Raw genomic sequence first — 17,397 nt, forward strand, 5'->3', positions numbered from 1 at the left:
TGCAGTTCAAATGGAACGGTTGCCGAAGAAAAACTGGTTTCCGACAATACTCGCTCTCACTAGAGAAGATTGGAGCTTTGTAAATGCGTTTCAAAACAGTTTTTGACAATTCTTTCGACTGAAATTGTTAGAGCAGCTGGCAGCAAAAGATTGTAAACAAACCAATACTGCATATGTGTGCGTTCCTTAGAGAAAAAGGCTATAGAAAGAAGGTCGCTGCTTAGGTTGCCGAGAATCCGTAAATTCCCCTATATGTTTATTTCTAGATAAAATCAAATAACACTCCCATCTATTTGGATATCCTAACTTAAACATATTTTTTGCAATGCATATTGTCGAGCAGTTTTAAGACAACCTTCTACTAGCAATTTTAATAAAATTAAGCAATACATTACTTATCTAGCTTAGCATTTTAATTAGGAGCACTTTTATTCTAGCGGTAAATATACACACTATTCTTGTTTAGCAGTAGACGTAAACACTAATTCAATCGGCTGTTTAGTTCATATAGGTACAAATTCTAACAGTTTGGTATCTTCATTGTGTCCATCAGTTAATTTCGCCCACTCACTTCAACAGTTGGATCGGAATCTTTGGTCCACTTTGACTGACCTCCTACAGCCTTAAATAAGACCCTATTTTCTCGAGGTTCTACAAGATTTTTTTTTTCAAAACACTAATCCACGCCAAAGTTCGAGTGGTAGGAAACGCCAGATTACCTGCTTGAATGATGTGATCCATTGTAGAACCTTTGATTTGCTGAACACGTTTGGCATACTCTCATAATGCTTGTCTTGCTTGGTGTTACAGATCCGTTTTTCACGTTTACTGGATATGGCATTTACTACCTGTTTTCCCTTTACAGCAAAGATCTTAGATTCCCCTTATCAGGGTAATTCAAAATGTAATGAATTCAATTGATTTAATAACGATTTTTAACATAAATATAATAGAATAATACGCAAACGATCCCTCTGTCACATCATATTTCTTGACACTGAATTTAGTTTGTATTTGTTGACGAATGTAAGGTCCTAAGATTACTTTGATAATTTTTTAGTAATTATGAGTTGCTCAAATTTACTCGGTGCAAAAATTGCCCCTATGTTTAGATTTGGAATGGCTAGGAATATGAATATGAATGGATAGAAGGCACCCTGTTTAGTATTATGAAAATACACCGAGAAATCCATCGTAAACACATTGTAAATTTCCACCAGTTCCGATGCCACAACTATACCATGGCCAGTCCAACAAACGTGCAAACGATGCTGATACTCGTAATGTTCAGCGGTCAATTGACGTATAATAGAACCAAAGATAAAAAAAAACGGCTTCCAGCAATGTGAACTTGGATGACGTTTGTGCCAACGGAGTGCAACTATCCCATCATGGGTCCAATTTATGCCTCCCTGCATCCGGTGAAAAGTCCTATGCTGTTTCCGATTTCCGTACACGCATCTGCATTTGAGCATGCACGATGGATGGAATGTTTTCTTTTTACAAAACCGTAGCCTACTATCAACGAGTTTCATTCTGTAGCCCGCATGTTTGCTCAAATATTGATTTCGTTTGCCTGGAAGTAGGGTGTTGCGTTGCTTCGGCATATGGGATCCATTTCCGTCATACACTTCAAAAACAATGAAAACAAACAGCTACATCCAGCATCCATACAACCAACTCTTTGCTCATGATTTATATTACGAATGCTATGAAAAAAAAATTCAACGAGACTGTCGGAAAACTGATTTAAGGGGGTTGTGTAGTATGTCGAAATGGTGCCACACCCTATGTTGTGGGAATAGCATTGCTTGTTTTCTGCTGTTCGTCTCTTGGTTTTGTGGCTAACGCTGCCTCGCTTGGCAGGAATGGATAGTCTGATGAACCAATGAGAACCGCGCTATAGGTTGTGTCAGCCTTCGGGCATTTCGCGACCGACGATGATAGTGATGATAAGCATGATTTGTTATTGTGCAAACAGCATTGATGCTTTGGAGCGATTCTGCGGTTCTTTGGCAAACAAAGCTGCTCTGCTGTGTGATACCTAGGGAGGGTCTAGTATAAGAGAGGAGCGGATGCAGAACAAACTGCCTTGGCAACCTATGCCTAGATGATTTCTAGCAACACAGCCAATGTCAACAAGATTGGCGCTGCTTGATTGGTTCTCTTATACCCCGTTCAAATTACAGCCTAAATCAGGTGATATAGGCTGTCTTGCAATGAGCACTCATACATCTAGTTTTCACTGGAAATCCTATGTATGAGTGCTCATTGCAAGACAGCCTATATTACGTGATATAGCCTGTAATGTGAACGCGGTATTATACTAGACCCTCTCTAGTGATACCTGGTATCACTGACTGGCATATGATGCAGGTTACGAAAGGAAGTGTAACGCACAGTTTGGTTGGTAAACAGCTTGAGCTCCAATAGTTTTTTTTGGAACAAATGAAACATGCAGATTTATGTTTAAATGCTCTGCGTCAAAAAGCCTCAATAATCATAATGAACAGGTACAATATCGAGCTGTCATTGTGCTGCTGGAAGTTTGGTATGTAATATTACAGGAAAGTTTCCACAGGGACGATCGTCTACAGTTCCAATGCTCGAAAGCAACCATCAAACCCAGTAACTACTGCTGCTCAATTTGGACTAGTCACCAAGCAGTAATAAAAAAGTTTTCCCATAAAAGACCCTCTCTGCTCACTTTTAACGTGCTGCATGGTCGATAGAATATTTACTACTGGGTAAGCTCTGTGGAAGGTGTGAATCTGTAAAACCAGGTGTAGATGCACTTTCAAACTATGCTTCAAAAGTTTATGGATTGCGATTCAGCACGAGAAGCGTGGCAATACAGCTGTAAGGTGCGCAGCTGTCACACTGTTTCAAGTTTTACTCGATGCATTATCGAAGGAGGCCATGATAATAATATGAAAACGTATAAGAAAACATTGTATGTGTTGGGCGGTAAAACGAATCTTTTGAATCCGTGAATTTTATTCCGGCAGATTGATCGAAATCGAAAAATTACAAATTCCTGAGAATATTGGACAATGTTATGTTTCATGCACAAATATAAAGATTGCATTACACTTACTTTTGGTGATTTTTTTTCGGAGTTATTAGTTTACATAGGGGCTGTCCATAAACTACGTAGACTGCTTAAGGGTTGGCAATCATCCAAGGCCCATACAAATTGAAATTTTTTGTATGGTCAATTGTCTACGCAGGGAGGGGGGGGGGTGTAAGAATCCCAAAAAACTGTATACGTAGTTAATGAACAGCCCCATAGAGCAAAGATATTGTGGTAATAAGTTAAGGTTTTCTTCAGCTGTAGGTAACTATTAGATGTATATATATATATATATTGATATGTTTAGTTATAAGTTCACTAATTTTCCTGCTAGTTCTCACCTTAGATAAGTTCAGAGTAGTATAAGTTAGTTAAGATACTGTAGTCTAGCTCAATCAACACTTGAGATACTGATAGTCTTTAAGTATAACAGTATAAATTAGGTAGATTAAGGTAACACCGCTTGCGAGTAGAATTAATTTTACTCTTGCTTCCTCCATTAAGCTATTGTTCCAGCTTGTTTACATATTTTACCCGTCGACCGCTTGACTTTCATACGATCGACGATCCTCTGACCAACACACGGGTGTGGTCGCGTTGAAGTGTATGCGTTCGTCGCAGTGGTAGTGGTGGGGCTGCTTGGGCTCGTCGGGCCATTGGACGTGGTGGGATTAACACTCCCTCCCGGAATGCGCCGATGGTCGTCCTGAGGCGTACCCTTGCAGACGCCTACGTCTAGCACGGCGAGCTTCACGGCTGGACGCTCATAAATACCACTAATGGTCCGGACGGTTGCGCACCTCACTTGACCGTCGGCTCCTGGCTTCGTTGCTATTACACGTCCCAAGTAACAAATCTAGAGCTGCTTGGCTATATTCAAAATTTATAAAGGTTTTATTGCAGCTGCAACCATTACCTACAGCTTTATCACGGTCATAGTCATGACAAATTCTTATAGCTATCTACAAAACCCCTATAAAGCTAATTAAAAAACCACCTGATGCTTATGCTATTTTCACTTATGAAAGGTTTTATGATTGCTTTGAAGTATACAAAAAAGTAATATAAATTGCCCTTATAAAACCAAAAAATAAATCCTATCGTTGCTTTATAAGTAAGCGCAATAAAACTAGTTGGCCATGAAACAGTTATTTTAAAACAATTATAAGCATTCAGTTGCAACTTGTCAGAAATGTAAATAGGTGGTTTATTTTTACAACATAGAAAAGAATAAAAACTTTCCGGTACTTCCAAGCGGAGCGCAAAGAAAATCAACAAAATTGTTAGCATGAGCATGAAAACATTTCGTGTATACGTATACACGACGTAGTGTGCGTAAGAAAAACGTCAGCAATCTCCATGATTCTTCCGTTCTCGCTCGCATATACATGGGGTGACACGGTCGAGTCTTGGTCGAAATACATGGAATGGTGACAGTCCTAGGGCAAAAAGGTTGAAATCACGCATAGCTTTTCATAAAGGTTAATGTACCATTCAAAACTTTTCTAAATGTTTGTAAAATTCAATGGTTGCACCCGTAGAATAGGAATATACATTTGCCCTCAAATAAAAAATGAATCAAAGCTGAACATTGCATTAGGTCCTGAGTAATATTGACAGATTCGCTTCGTCAACTTTCTCTTTGCATCCCCACGGTCATGTAAAGACATTCCCAGGTATTTTCAGCACATAAAACGATAAAAGAAGTTTTTATCTAGCATCCAATACGACAAACATATCAAGAAACGGTTCTGTGAATTAGTTATTAACGAAAGAGAAAGTCGACGCTGTTCATTTTGTCAAGATAAACAACTTTGCCGAAGACATCAAGTTTCCAAAACGTCATATAAAGAAGTTAGATTGTGACGCCATCTTTGCGGAAGAGTTTTGAACTTTTTGTTTATGTCAATAGATGGTCCTTATTATGACGAGAAATTTTGCCGAAGACACCAAGTCGCGGAAATGCTTCGTTTCGGAGTTATTAATTTTGCTCCGCTAGGTTGCATTCCTGACCCAGTGTGCAATGTAAGCATTAGACATTTTAAGAAATTGCGCCTGGTGTTTTTCTTGCCTGCTGTCCTCTGTCGCCATATTGTCATTATGAAAATGCCATTAGCCTTGGAATAAAATCCAAGAAATTTCAATAAAATAATGGCTAAATAAGAGATCCGAAATGATTTCCAGTGTGCATTGGTATGAATTTATGTATTTAGATCTATTTTCTGTAAAATTAAGGTGATTCCATTAAATTCATTTGATTTCTGAAACAATCTTTTTTGTTAACTTGAATTATTTTGGAGGCGCATTTATTTAACGCTCATATTATCTCAATATACACGATAACATTTCAAGCGCATATGTTTTGGAACTTCTAAAAAGCAACATATTTTCTTTAAGATTTTCACTAATGTCGCCATGAAACAAAATTGATTGCATGGTGATCTTGACACCAACACTCAAACCTATTTTTACCGCTAAAGATTTCCATTTGGAAAAAAAAGTTTCAGCAGAACAGAACAACAACAAGCTAATTTATGGCGGTTGCTTTGAAGCCAATACAAATTAAATTGGCTTTATAACTGATTTTCACCAAAGCGTAATAAAACTGCTTGGATACAATATTACTCTTATAGAGGTTATGAGAACCTTTTGTAGAGTATGAGGCTTCCTTAAAAAGGTTTTAAGACAGCTTTATTGTGATTCTCAAACATGCTTTATAAACCTTATCAAGAGTGGTCCACTAAGCTGTATGACGATCTTATAGCGGTTGTCAAAAGGTTGTGCTGGAGCTATTAATTTTATTGGCGGTTTTATGAAATTGATCTCAATAACCACTAAAAGAGTGCAATAGAACAAGAAATGCTACTTGGGCGTCCTTTTAACCAGCAGCTTCGCTGGATGTTCGGGTCCACGTTGTCGACGATTTCGCAGGTTTCGATGGGTTTCACTGGGCTAATCATTGTCTCCAGAACTGGTTGGCCAAGGTCTGAGAGCGGTGCCAGCAGTTCCTGAGTACCGCAGGACTGTCGTCGAAAGGTAGCCACTGCTTCAAACCGTTCGACGATCCCAGCAAGAAGTGGTTCGGTGTGAGCACCGGGGATTCGTCGTCTTCCAATGGAATGCTGGTCAGTGATTGGGAGTTCACCACGTTTTCGACTTCTATGAGCAGGTTTTCAAGGACCTCGTACGAGAGCGTGTTGGCTGGCAGGATCTTCCCGAGGTTCTGTTTGACCGTACGGATAAGACGCTCCCACGCTCCATTCATGTGCGGAGAGGCTGGTGGGTTGAAACTCCAGCTGGTGTGAGGAGTCGTGAACTCGATCATCAAGCGTTCCTGATCCAAACTCTCTATAGCGGCCTTCAGCTCCTTACTGGTGCCTCGGAAATTAGTTCCTAGGTCACTATAGATGACCGCCGGTGTACCCCTCTTACCTATGACGTTGCGTAGAGCCATGATGCAGGAATCGGTACTTAGAGTGTATGCAATTTGCAGGTGTATGGCGCGGATGTTCAGACAGGTAGCTATCAACACCCAGCGTTTCTCTGTTCGTTTATGCATTTTTGGCATTGCTTCCGGATCAAGTAGTATACGAACTTGAGGCGAGGAATCCTGTATCGCTGGCGAATGTCGTTGAGGACTGTGTTGGGGTTTTGGTGGTGATATTTGCTGTGGTAGTGAGAGACTATCAGCCGTGTGACATGGTAGTTACGAGGAAGAATGACAGGGTTGACTGCGTCGTAGTCGAGCACCGGGCAGGCACCGATACGGCCTCGGAATTTCAGCAATCGAGCTACTCTTTGGAATCGACTTCTTCTCCGATCCAATTCGGCGATTACTGACGAGGATCGCAACTCTCGGCGAGGCGATAGAGAAAGTTCTCGGCCCTGGATAATTCTTGTTGCGTCACCGGTTCGCTGTTTCGTCTTGACCATCTGTTTTGAGTTGCATATGTACTGGAACACGTACGCTGTACTCCGTAGCATCGTTGTCCACTTGGAGAAATTTTGTGCTTCAACGATTGATTCCGCCGTGGAGACGTGCGTTAATTAGTGCGCACGCAGTTCCACATCCGTCATTCCACATTGATACACATACCTCAGGAATTCCGGTCCTTGAAACCAGCGGCTGGAGGCGGTGAGATCAGGATGGCGGGTCCATTTGGTTCCTTCGTCGGCCACGTTCAGCTTCGTGGGAACCCATCGCCACTCCTTCACATCAATCGTTTCCAGAATCTCACTCAACTGAAATGCTACGAACTGGCTGTATCTTCAGGGATCAGAGTTCAGCCAGCATAGGCCGTCTATGGAGTCTGTCCAGAAAAAAGCGTTCCGACACCCTAACGGATAGTGACTGGGCGACGGTTTTCGCTAAGCGAACTCCGAGAACACTGGCTTGTAGCTCGGAGCGGGGAATGGAAAGGAATTTCAACGGGGCAACTCTCGTTTTTGCACCACGAACGCGGTTTCGATTGCGTCTCCTTCTTCGAACCTGAGATACACGACCTCTGTGAAGCCGTGCTCACTCGCGTCAACAAACGTGTTCATTTGAACTTTGCAGCTGCTTCCTAGTGACACAGACGCTCTATAACACCGTGGAATATGTACGTTGGTTACCTTCTTAGAACCTTCAGAATCTAATACAAACACAGCCAGTAAGAGAAAGCATCCTGGAAAATGGCCGGAGGCAAACCAGCCTAAGGCGGAAAACCTCCTTAATAAAGAAAACCTAACCTAACCATCCTGGAATGCGTGGACATACCGTACTAAACGCCCAATGATATTTTTGTCAATATTGACGTTTGCACCATATCTGAGATATGACACAAACATCAAAACGACTACTGTGTTGTATTTGCCAAAAAGATGGTTCTTGGAAATGAATCAAATTCAAATAAAAATATTTAAACAGCGAAGCATTTCTTGAATCGATAGGGCTGGAAGGATGCGTGGACATACCGTACTAAACGATAGTGAAAAAGAAACAAACACGTCCACTCACGATCTTAGCCTACTTCGATCTTCAAAAAACATTGTATGATAATAGGTGGCATGATTTGATGGATTGATTAATTATTTTGAATTTTACCAGTGTAGGGGCCACATTGCGCATCTCGAAACGAAAAACTTTTTCATACAAGCGTTCGTACAAAAAGTCTTTCATTTCGAGATTTGCAATGTGACCCCGGCTCTGTCATTGCATTTCAAGGACAACAAATTAAATCGATAATCGTTTGGTGTTTTTACAGCACTTTTTAAGACCTTGTTCATCGATTTATATAAAAACATACTATATAACAAATTTAATTTGAACATTGGATAAAGTATTTTTTCTCATGAAGCCCAATAAAAGTTATCACATCAATCACGGCTCGTCAATGTTTACCCTTGTCAAACATACTGCCACGTTGCGGTGGAAAGCTACCATTCAGTGATGGCCATTTTTAGCAATCAATTTTCTGATACCCATACAGAATGAAATAACACTGGGGGTGGGTCGGTTTACCGTCGATCTATTTTATGGTCAATAGAGTAGAAAGGTGGAAATTTCTTCATACATTGTTGAATACGGATATGGTCCTGATTGATAACGATGAATGACCAGTTTTATTTATGTTTTAGAAGTAGGTCACGATTCGCTGCTGTTGGCAGCCATTTTTTAAAGTTTAATAGCCGTAATCTTTCACTCATAACTAAAATCACCATTATATTTAGCAAAAGTCACAACAACCTTATCAAGATTATAGGAAAGGGAAAAATAAGTGTGAAAGTTATTTGCAAATAGGGGTAATTACGCCGCTTCTAGAGCTGACTTTCGAACAGAGGCCCAAACGGCCAAGTTTCATATTTCAATGGACTCAGAACGATCAGTTCGAACAATTTTTGTTCGTGTTTTATTTTCTTCAAATTTCTCTTCAATTTTAATAAAAAATTAGTGTATTTGGTTCTAGTATCACATTTTTCAAGTTTGAATCTCCCATCTAGATGAAAATCATTCTCATATTTATTGACAGGCGAATGCGAAAAACTTATCTTCACTGATGATGTCAATTTACAATTTATTTGCAACAAAATTAGATTTGCATTGACTAGAGATGAAGTAAGCTTAGGTCGTTCTTCTTTTTGATGTTACAATTTGATCAAACCCTGCACTTCAAGCTGTTAGGAAGAAAGAAAAGTAAACGAAGTGAAGACAACATCAACTTGTATCTTGTCTCCGAAAAAAAAAGAAACACAGTAGGTCACCATGAAGCGAGCAGAGTCAGCAGAATCGAGTTGCTTGGATACAAGCTAGCCGCAGCCGAAGCAAACGCTGCTTGGATTTTTTGATGTAATTAAATGGTTCAGTTCCATGGATTCGCAGAAAAACTAAGTACTTTACCGAAATTTTTGATCTTATTGAGTTGTAAAGTAAACACAGCCCACGGTATTTATCTTTCTTAGTTGTTTGACAACAATTTTGAAAGAAAGAGAACCGTATAGCTAAGATATAATTTATGTGGGAGTTAACAAAGTGTTTCATAGTACGAATCTAAACTTCCCTAAACTAAAACTTAGCTCTCCAAAACAGGCATGCTAATATTTCACACATCGTTTCACAGTTCACATAAATCCCAGCTGCTGACAGTTCTTCCTGCTTCACAACTCCTCCGGTACCCGCATTCCGCACAAAGAAGACGATGCCACAACTGTTATACACTCGAGTGGAAACATTTTCCACACCTGTGAAACACACGTCCGGGATGCATCTTATGCGGTTACCAAAGGGCTTCTCAAAAGTGGCAGTGGCACAATTTTCCACTCACTTGCACGCTTTGCATTCCAAATCAACCGCAGCAGCACATGTAGATTAACATCGGGCTAAAAATATAAACCTAGAAAGCAATTCCTGTTGCAAGTTCATACTCAGCCCCTTTTCTTTCGACTCACCCTGCCGCAAAGTTCGGATAAAATGAGGTTTTGTGGTTCGTTAGCCTGTTGGTTGTTTCCCAGATTCGGTTTATTATGGCCGATTGGATTCTGGGAAACAAATTTTGCGCTCAATAACACTAGATGGTAATCTTGATGCTGTCGAAGGAGGTGCACCATGTGGTATCTTTGCTAACCAAACTGTCATTGTCCGCCATGCGGGTTCTTTATCTGTTTCGCTTTCACTTATGGTAGTCGTCCTTGCAACTACAACTCTTTACAACCATGTGGCGTGGGTGTTGTCAATCAATCAATTGTTAATCAACTATACACTGTTAGTTGTTCTTTTTTTTCTCAATTGTCTCGTCCATGTTGGAGATTAAGCGCATTGGCTCAGATCACTTTGTTTTCCAGATTGTAATCAGACTAATTAAACTGAAACTGATGAATGCTTTGTGATAACTGTTCGATTGATACTGATTACCATCAGTAATCAGATCGTATTGAACTCCTTAAAACTAAATTAATAACTACAACACATAGTAAACATAATACATTCAAAACCAAAGACAACAAAGAATCAACTTCATTATAATCGATACAATATCTTCAGCCAACTGTAACCGTTTAGTTACAATGTCCTAGGTTTTAATTTGTGCATGTTGTTTTAGGAAACTGTAGTGTTTGTTTAGTGTCAGTGTTGGGTTAGTAGGATTAGTAGGATTGTAGGTAAAATTGCTGTTATTGAAAAATGTATAAATTTGTCTTAGTAGGTAGTTTGAAAATGATATTTGTTTATAAGCTTAATTGGATGTGACAGGATCGAAAGGGTGTTATAATCAACTGTGGTAGAAAAACTCAATAGGCGAAGGAGATGATTTGAATGGGTGGTCATAAGCTACAAGGAAGGAAAATGGAGGAAATAATAAGGAACGAATTGAAAACTGGATGGGAAAAGGAGGGCTTTTGATAGCTGGGATGGTCAACCATTGCCCAGAAGTAAACCGGCGTTTGTGCCTAGAAGACGTGAGTGGAGTGCAAAAGTGAACCACAGTGCAGAGAACGAACTTTTTATGTTCCTGGTGTTCATTCAGGACCTTTTGTTTGGTATTCCACGGAGATCCTCACGATCGGCACTTTTCGACCAAGTCAGTCTCGACTGTCTTGGTCTAAATGTCAAGGACCTTCAACTCTCCGGCTTAATAATTGCCACAAAGGAGAGCATCCTCGGACTCGGTAGTCCTAATTGTTAAGGAGGAAGACCCTTCTCGGCTCGACCAAGGTGGCCTTGTCACGGTCAGCTGATGTTCGCCAACGAAGGGAGACGCCGTTGACACCGAAAAGGCTACTTCAGTAGCTGCACAGGGATTGCTTTATTCCCTGGTTGCGAACCGCCATCGCAACGCGCAAACCCAAGCCTCAAACCCGCCATTGTAGTGACCACAGCTCCAGTCACCAGGCGCCATCTTTCAGACCAGTGTAAGACACCGATCCGCCATTGTCGACGGAGTGATTAAGCCAGGGATCGCCATCGCGGTCAAACAACAGCTGCCCAACATAATCACCGCCATCGTCCAGCAAACACCACCGGTACGTACCAAGGAAGCAGAAACCCACAGAACACACCCCATAATAGCCCAATAAAACCATCCGCACCATAGTTCCATTTTAATAAACTTTTAGACTTTTTCCACCCACACTTTAGCTTCCAATTAATTTCACAATCACGTAAGAAATCCCACAGTTTCTGCACAGTTTGTTCCGCGTACCCCTCCAAATTACCAAGTAGCATGCCGGCCCTGTGACACAGTTCAGGGGTCTCATGCTACTGAGCTAGATATCCGGGAGTCTTGGTTGAGCCACATAGGGTGAGTCTCATCTAGTCTCACAACCTACACTTGGAATCATACAAAAATCATATTTTTTTGACGTAGGACTACGTTTGTGATTTCTATATGGGGGTACACTTTGTGAAAATAAAAAAAGGAACATGCAACAAAATTATGAAAGATTTTGAACGTTAATAACTCAGCTGTTCCTGGACCAATTTCAATAATGTTATCACCAATCGATCAGAAATATTCCTGCGCATCTGTTTAATTTAAGATTTGATTATTTTTCAATATGTCACTATTGAAAATTGCACGAATGTGCAATTGTTGCTATGATAGTTAAAATTATCACCGATTGCCTGCGAAAAGCGATTTCCCTAACACAGACTTCAAAGTTAAATTCAATCCGGTCTTACCAAGCGGCGTTTATTAAATCACCGCGTGTTGAGTGGTGGTGTTCTCCAGTACACAACGAAAGGCACTCCGCAAGTAGCTAGCTATAAAGGCTGGCCTCAACCGCTGATCGGATTCAGTTCCAATCACCGTGTGTGGTGGTGTTTGGTCGTCGGCATCATCTGGAATTTATTCAAAGTCTAACAGAATGTTTATGAAATCCATGTTTAAAAAAATATAAAGCAACCTTGTTAGCATTGCTAAAATCATCCAAAAGTTAAGAAAAGTATTGACACATTGTTCCCCTAAAAGTTTAATTATCCATTACGCAGCATTTCAAAATTGATTTAAATTTTTGGGAAAATACTGCAATATTGTCAATTGTCTTTCTTTCCATCATACAACTCACAACACTCGGTGGACCAGTAGGCAATTTTATTTTAAACTAAAGTTCTCCTGGCTGAAGTGAGAATCAAAGCCTAACATCTTGGTACTCACACACAGAGAACCTAAACTACGGGTAACATCACATGACCATTACAAATAATTTATGCCAAAGAATAATATTATATTATAACTAAAATGAAAGTTTGAAAGCGTCATTTTTTGAAATCTCAGGATCTTCAAATGATTCTAAATTCTGGAAATTATATGGGTCCCAGATCATGAATTTTTTTTTAGTCATTTACAGAGTTCAATTTTAATCATCCTAGAATTTCATCATATTTCAACTCTGGAATCCCCTTAACTAATCTTGATAATATTCAAACTAATAACATTCTAAGAAAGCTTAGCATTATCTCTTTTAATCTTCTATAAATCGCTCTCTGATTCCAAAATTCCCTCAAATTGGTAATAATTTCCAAGAATTGGAATAATTTTGTCTCATTTTTTTCTCTAAGAAATTCTCTTAGAATATTCTTAATAATTTCTTTGGTATGCTCTTCAGAATGACCATCACATTCTTCTCAGACTTATTCTTTGAACTGCTTCGTAGGTAAGATCAGAATTGTGAAATTTTCTTCAGTGTTCACCGTCCTAAATACTCAAGTGCTTTGCCAAAAAGGCCTTGAATGTCTCCCAGAAATTGCCAGATTTCTTAAAGTTTGATGAAAATTAATCTCCATAGAAACATTGGACATACTTCCATTGAAATTATTCTCACAATTCGTATCAGCAATCTCCTTAAGTTTCATCTTAAGAATTTTCTATGATTTCTCTTCCGAATTCTCATTTCATTTCCTTTCTTGACAAAATCTTCATGCAACTGTCATCAGAGTTTGCAAAATACAATTTACACCGTCGTCACTTCAATCAAAGGTTGGACAGACTGCATACTTACACTTCACTGTAAACTATTTTCAGAATTACCTTAAAATTGTGACTATGGCATGACCAGACACTCCCGGGTAACTAGCTCAGTAGCATGAGACCCCTGAACTGTGTCGCAGGGCTGGCATGTTACTGGGTATTCGGAGGGGCTACGCGGACAAAGTATGAAACACAGGAATATTCACATTTTATAACACATTTATTTGCCCTATTCTGTGGCGTGTGGGTGTGGGTTTTCACATATATGTGGCGTGTATGCGAGAGTTTATAAACGGTACGGTACTCACTGTTGCAGCAGATTCTCCTTCGGCGTCACGACGCTGGCGTTGGCCCACACGGCTGCTCCTGCACTACCGTGTGGCCGGAAACTTGCGGCGCGGGCTGCAGACAGTGCAATTGCCGCTTTGGGAGAATTGACTTCTTGCCGCAAGATTTCACCAATACAACGTTGCTAGTGTAGCCGTGTAAAATCGGTTTGTTTATTATTTTCAACCACGAAAGCAGCTGTCAAAGTGTTCGACTTGACAGCGGTTTGTTTTTTTATTTTCAACCAGTAAAATGCTTGTATTAGTGAAACTGCTCACTAATACTAATGGTGGTAGAGAACTCTATGGTGGATCTGGTGGCGTTCATCAGCCACATACGGCTCAGCAGGCGTTGCTGGCTCGTTTGGCTGGCAGGCGTCTTCCGTCGTTGACAAAATCGGCTGACCGTGGCATGGCCACCTTGGTCGAGCCGAGACGGGACCCTCCTTGGCAATTAAGGCCACCGGCCTGAGGGAATCGTCCCTGACGGACGATCGAGGATCATTTACTATTAGGCTCGGAAGCCATCTTGACTTCCGAGCCGAGCCGTGTAAAACCGTTTTGCTTACGGTACGAGGTGTACATGTTGTACAAAAGCACAAGAACACAAGAGCACAAGATGTCTTGAACGGAGGTAGGCTATCCAGCCCAAACCCCACAAGGGGGGGGGGGGGGTTGTATTATATATGCACTACACTTCACGATACCGGTCTACACAGACGCCTGATTACTTCTGCCAATTAGAAGGTTTTTTCTTTTACAACATGGCCACTCGCATGCCTTTTGCCGATCATTCTCCATTTTTAGATTAATTGTCCTCCCTGTAGTATCGTTCGAGTGTTTTTGCAGCGGTACTAACCCTCTCGCTGCTGTGTGTTGCCTTCTGTCTTTTATATTAAAATACGTGAATTTTCCAAACAACAACAACTCATACAAACGAAAATCCACGGATTGTAACCAACTGGTTACAAAATTCTGAAATCTAGGGCAATTCAGAATTCTTAAGTATTCCAGACTGCTAAGGAAACTTAATATTCACAGGTACTTTAAAATTCTATTTTAAAATTTAATTAATTATCCTCAAAAATTTCCAAAGTTCAATCTATTGTTTTCAATTCTGAACAGTTTTCGATTTCTCACAATTCCAAAATTAAGAAAATTCCTTCCAGAATTCAACAAAATAAATAATTATAGACAGAATCTAAACTAAAACTCAAAATATAAAAAAAAAACTCCTGTCTCGATATTCTCAAAAATTTGAAGATTTGTGACAGCCAATAATGTTTAGAAAATGTCTCAATTTTCATGATTCTGCAACCCATTGCAAACATGTTGTAGCAATTCCATGTTTGATGTTGCAATAATGTTCAACGTTGATGGCCTTTAATAATTAAAGTAGTAAGTTTGGCTTTTTATTTTTGATTAGAGGGTCCATTAATTGCAGTGATACCGTGCTGATTCAAATTTCGGACACTTAAACTCGAATTTCGGACACTTTTAAAAGTTGATTATCTCGGTCGAATATGATCCACATGTCTTGTAAATTTTAAATTTTTTTGACTAGTGCCCTCCACGATCATCTAACATTATTACTTTGTTTCTAACTGGATGTAATATTTAATTAAAAATGAAAGTGTCCGAAATTTGAATCGTCCGAAATTTGAATCGGAACGGTATTTATAAAGCAACACATTTTAAAAATCTGGGAAAATCTGGAACATATTTAAAAAATTTGGAAATAATTGTGATCTGTCTGTGTATCTGGCAAGACGACCGATAAATCCAGATAAATCTGGCAACGCTGTCTGGAGCCCACATGGACATCCATAGAAGGAGGAAGAAACCTCACCGCTATTGATCGGAATCAGTAGCTCTTCGTGAGTCGCTGTGTGCTGTGTGCATCTATGTCGAGCGCGTCATACTAAAGAGTATAAACAGAGAGAACCCCGCTTAAAATTCCTATTCCTATACAAAACACAAGCTCCTGCTGCAATTAACAAATAAGATTTATTATATGAGGCCACGTAGCCCTACGTCACCATTGCGTACAACCCCATAGGGCTGTCCCTTGTAGTTTTTCTTTATTATCTAGATTCTCAGCAGAGGCTACTTCATCTTTCAAGTGCTGTTTAAATGACTCCAACATTATCAGAATTTATTCCCATGAAGCCACGTTGACGCAGTAAGTGCTTGGGATTTCCACTTTTCGTTCAGGTCAATTTTAAAAGAGACGTAGTGCAGCGTATAACAGTCGACCCACGTTGGAACAAGCTTTTTAATTTGTCTGCTCTCTGTTGTCGGGGGGCACCTAGGCATTGAGAAACGACCGCACAAATCTCTTCCACTGACTCAGAATCACTCACATTCGTCAACAGCAATGAAAAATCCAGACTACTATTCATCGCTCTCGCTTCAGTTTTGCTAGCGTCGGTAACACAAAACCATTCTTTGTTGTTATCATTGGTCACATCGAATAACGTCAACGATGCCACTCGAGTAGAAGGCACTGACGGTGAAGACGCTGAGAGCTGTGTTGTAACTGTTTTTTTTTGTCTTTTTACGTAGGACTACGTCTGTGATTTCTCTATATGGGGGTACACTTTGTGAAACTGGAAATGGAACATATAACAAAATTATGAAAGATTTTGAACATTATTAACTCAGCTGCCCCTGGACCAATTTCAATAAGTTTATCACCAATCGATCAGAAATTTGTTTAAAAATCAATAGAAATGCTTACGACTAATGATTTTCAACAAGAAACTATTTAATGTCTAGCACTGTCCAATGTACAAATAAAAAGTGATAATTTTATCACTGTTTTCAAGAAATAAACGTTCTTCCCAAACCCAGTCGTCATCATCGAGTAGCAATTGGTTGCACATCATTCTGCTTCAATCTGAAAAGAGCGCTGCTAACTAGCCTCAACTCATTTTCGCTTTGGACGGTGTGGTGAGCAGGCAGCAGAAGCAACTATAGCAGCAGTAGGAAGGTGGTGGCAGGTTTGGTAGTCAACTCTTCTGCTGGTCGTGGCAAAGGAGGAAAAGGTCTTGGTAAAGAAGGCGCCAAGCGTCATCGCAATTTCTTCATGATAACCGCCATCCGTTGTCTGGTTCGCTGCGGCTGTGACAAACGTATCTCTGGTCTGATCTACGAGGTATGCTGAAGGTGTTCCTCTAAAATGAGATCCGTGATACACTGAACACGCCAAGCGTAAACTGCCATGGATGTCATCTACGCTTTGAAGCGACAGAGATGCACTCTGTACGGTTTGGGAGGTCAAATCATCACCAACTTTGGCAACAAGTTTATTACAGTAAACAGTTGCAATAGAATATATCTGTGCCTGTTTGTCCATGTTCAGAACCACACGCCCCCAACGACCACTCAAAATGCTCTCCAGAGTTGTAATCTTGCAACCAAATTTGAAAGCAGAGGTGCAAGTCATTTTGATCGATTCTCTTCATCAACTTTCTGTTTGAAAAAATACTAAAAATGTGGTTCGCCTACAATTCAAAAACGGAAAAAGCTAAGATAAAAGATGATCGATCAATTA

At 40.1% G+C, this 17,397-nt stretch overlaps 1 pseudogene; it reads left to right on the forward strand.

The window, feature by feature from the left end:
- LOC135717491 (uncharacterized) overlaps positions 1-17,157 on the forward strand; it is a 77,815-nt pseudogene extending 60,658 nt beyond the window's left edge.
- Positions 17,158-17,397: the final 240 nt, after the last annotated feature.

This window comes from Ochlerotatus camptorhynchus, unplaced genomic scaffold (genome assembly GCF_037179485.1).
Source record: "Ochlerotatus camptorhynchus isolate MF236.1 unplaced genomic scaffold, CSIRO-AGI_Acam_v1.1 ptg000057l, whole genome shotgun sequence".
Taxonomy (NCBI): Eukaryota; Metazoa; Arthropoda; class Insecta; order Diptera; family Culicidae; genus Ochlerotatus; species Ochlerotatus camptorhynchus.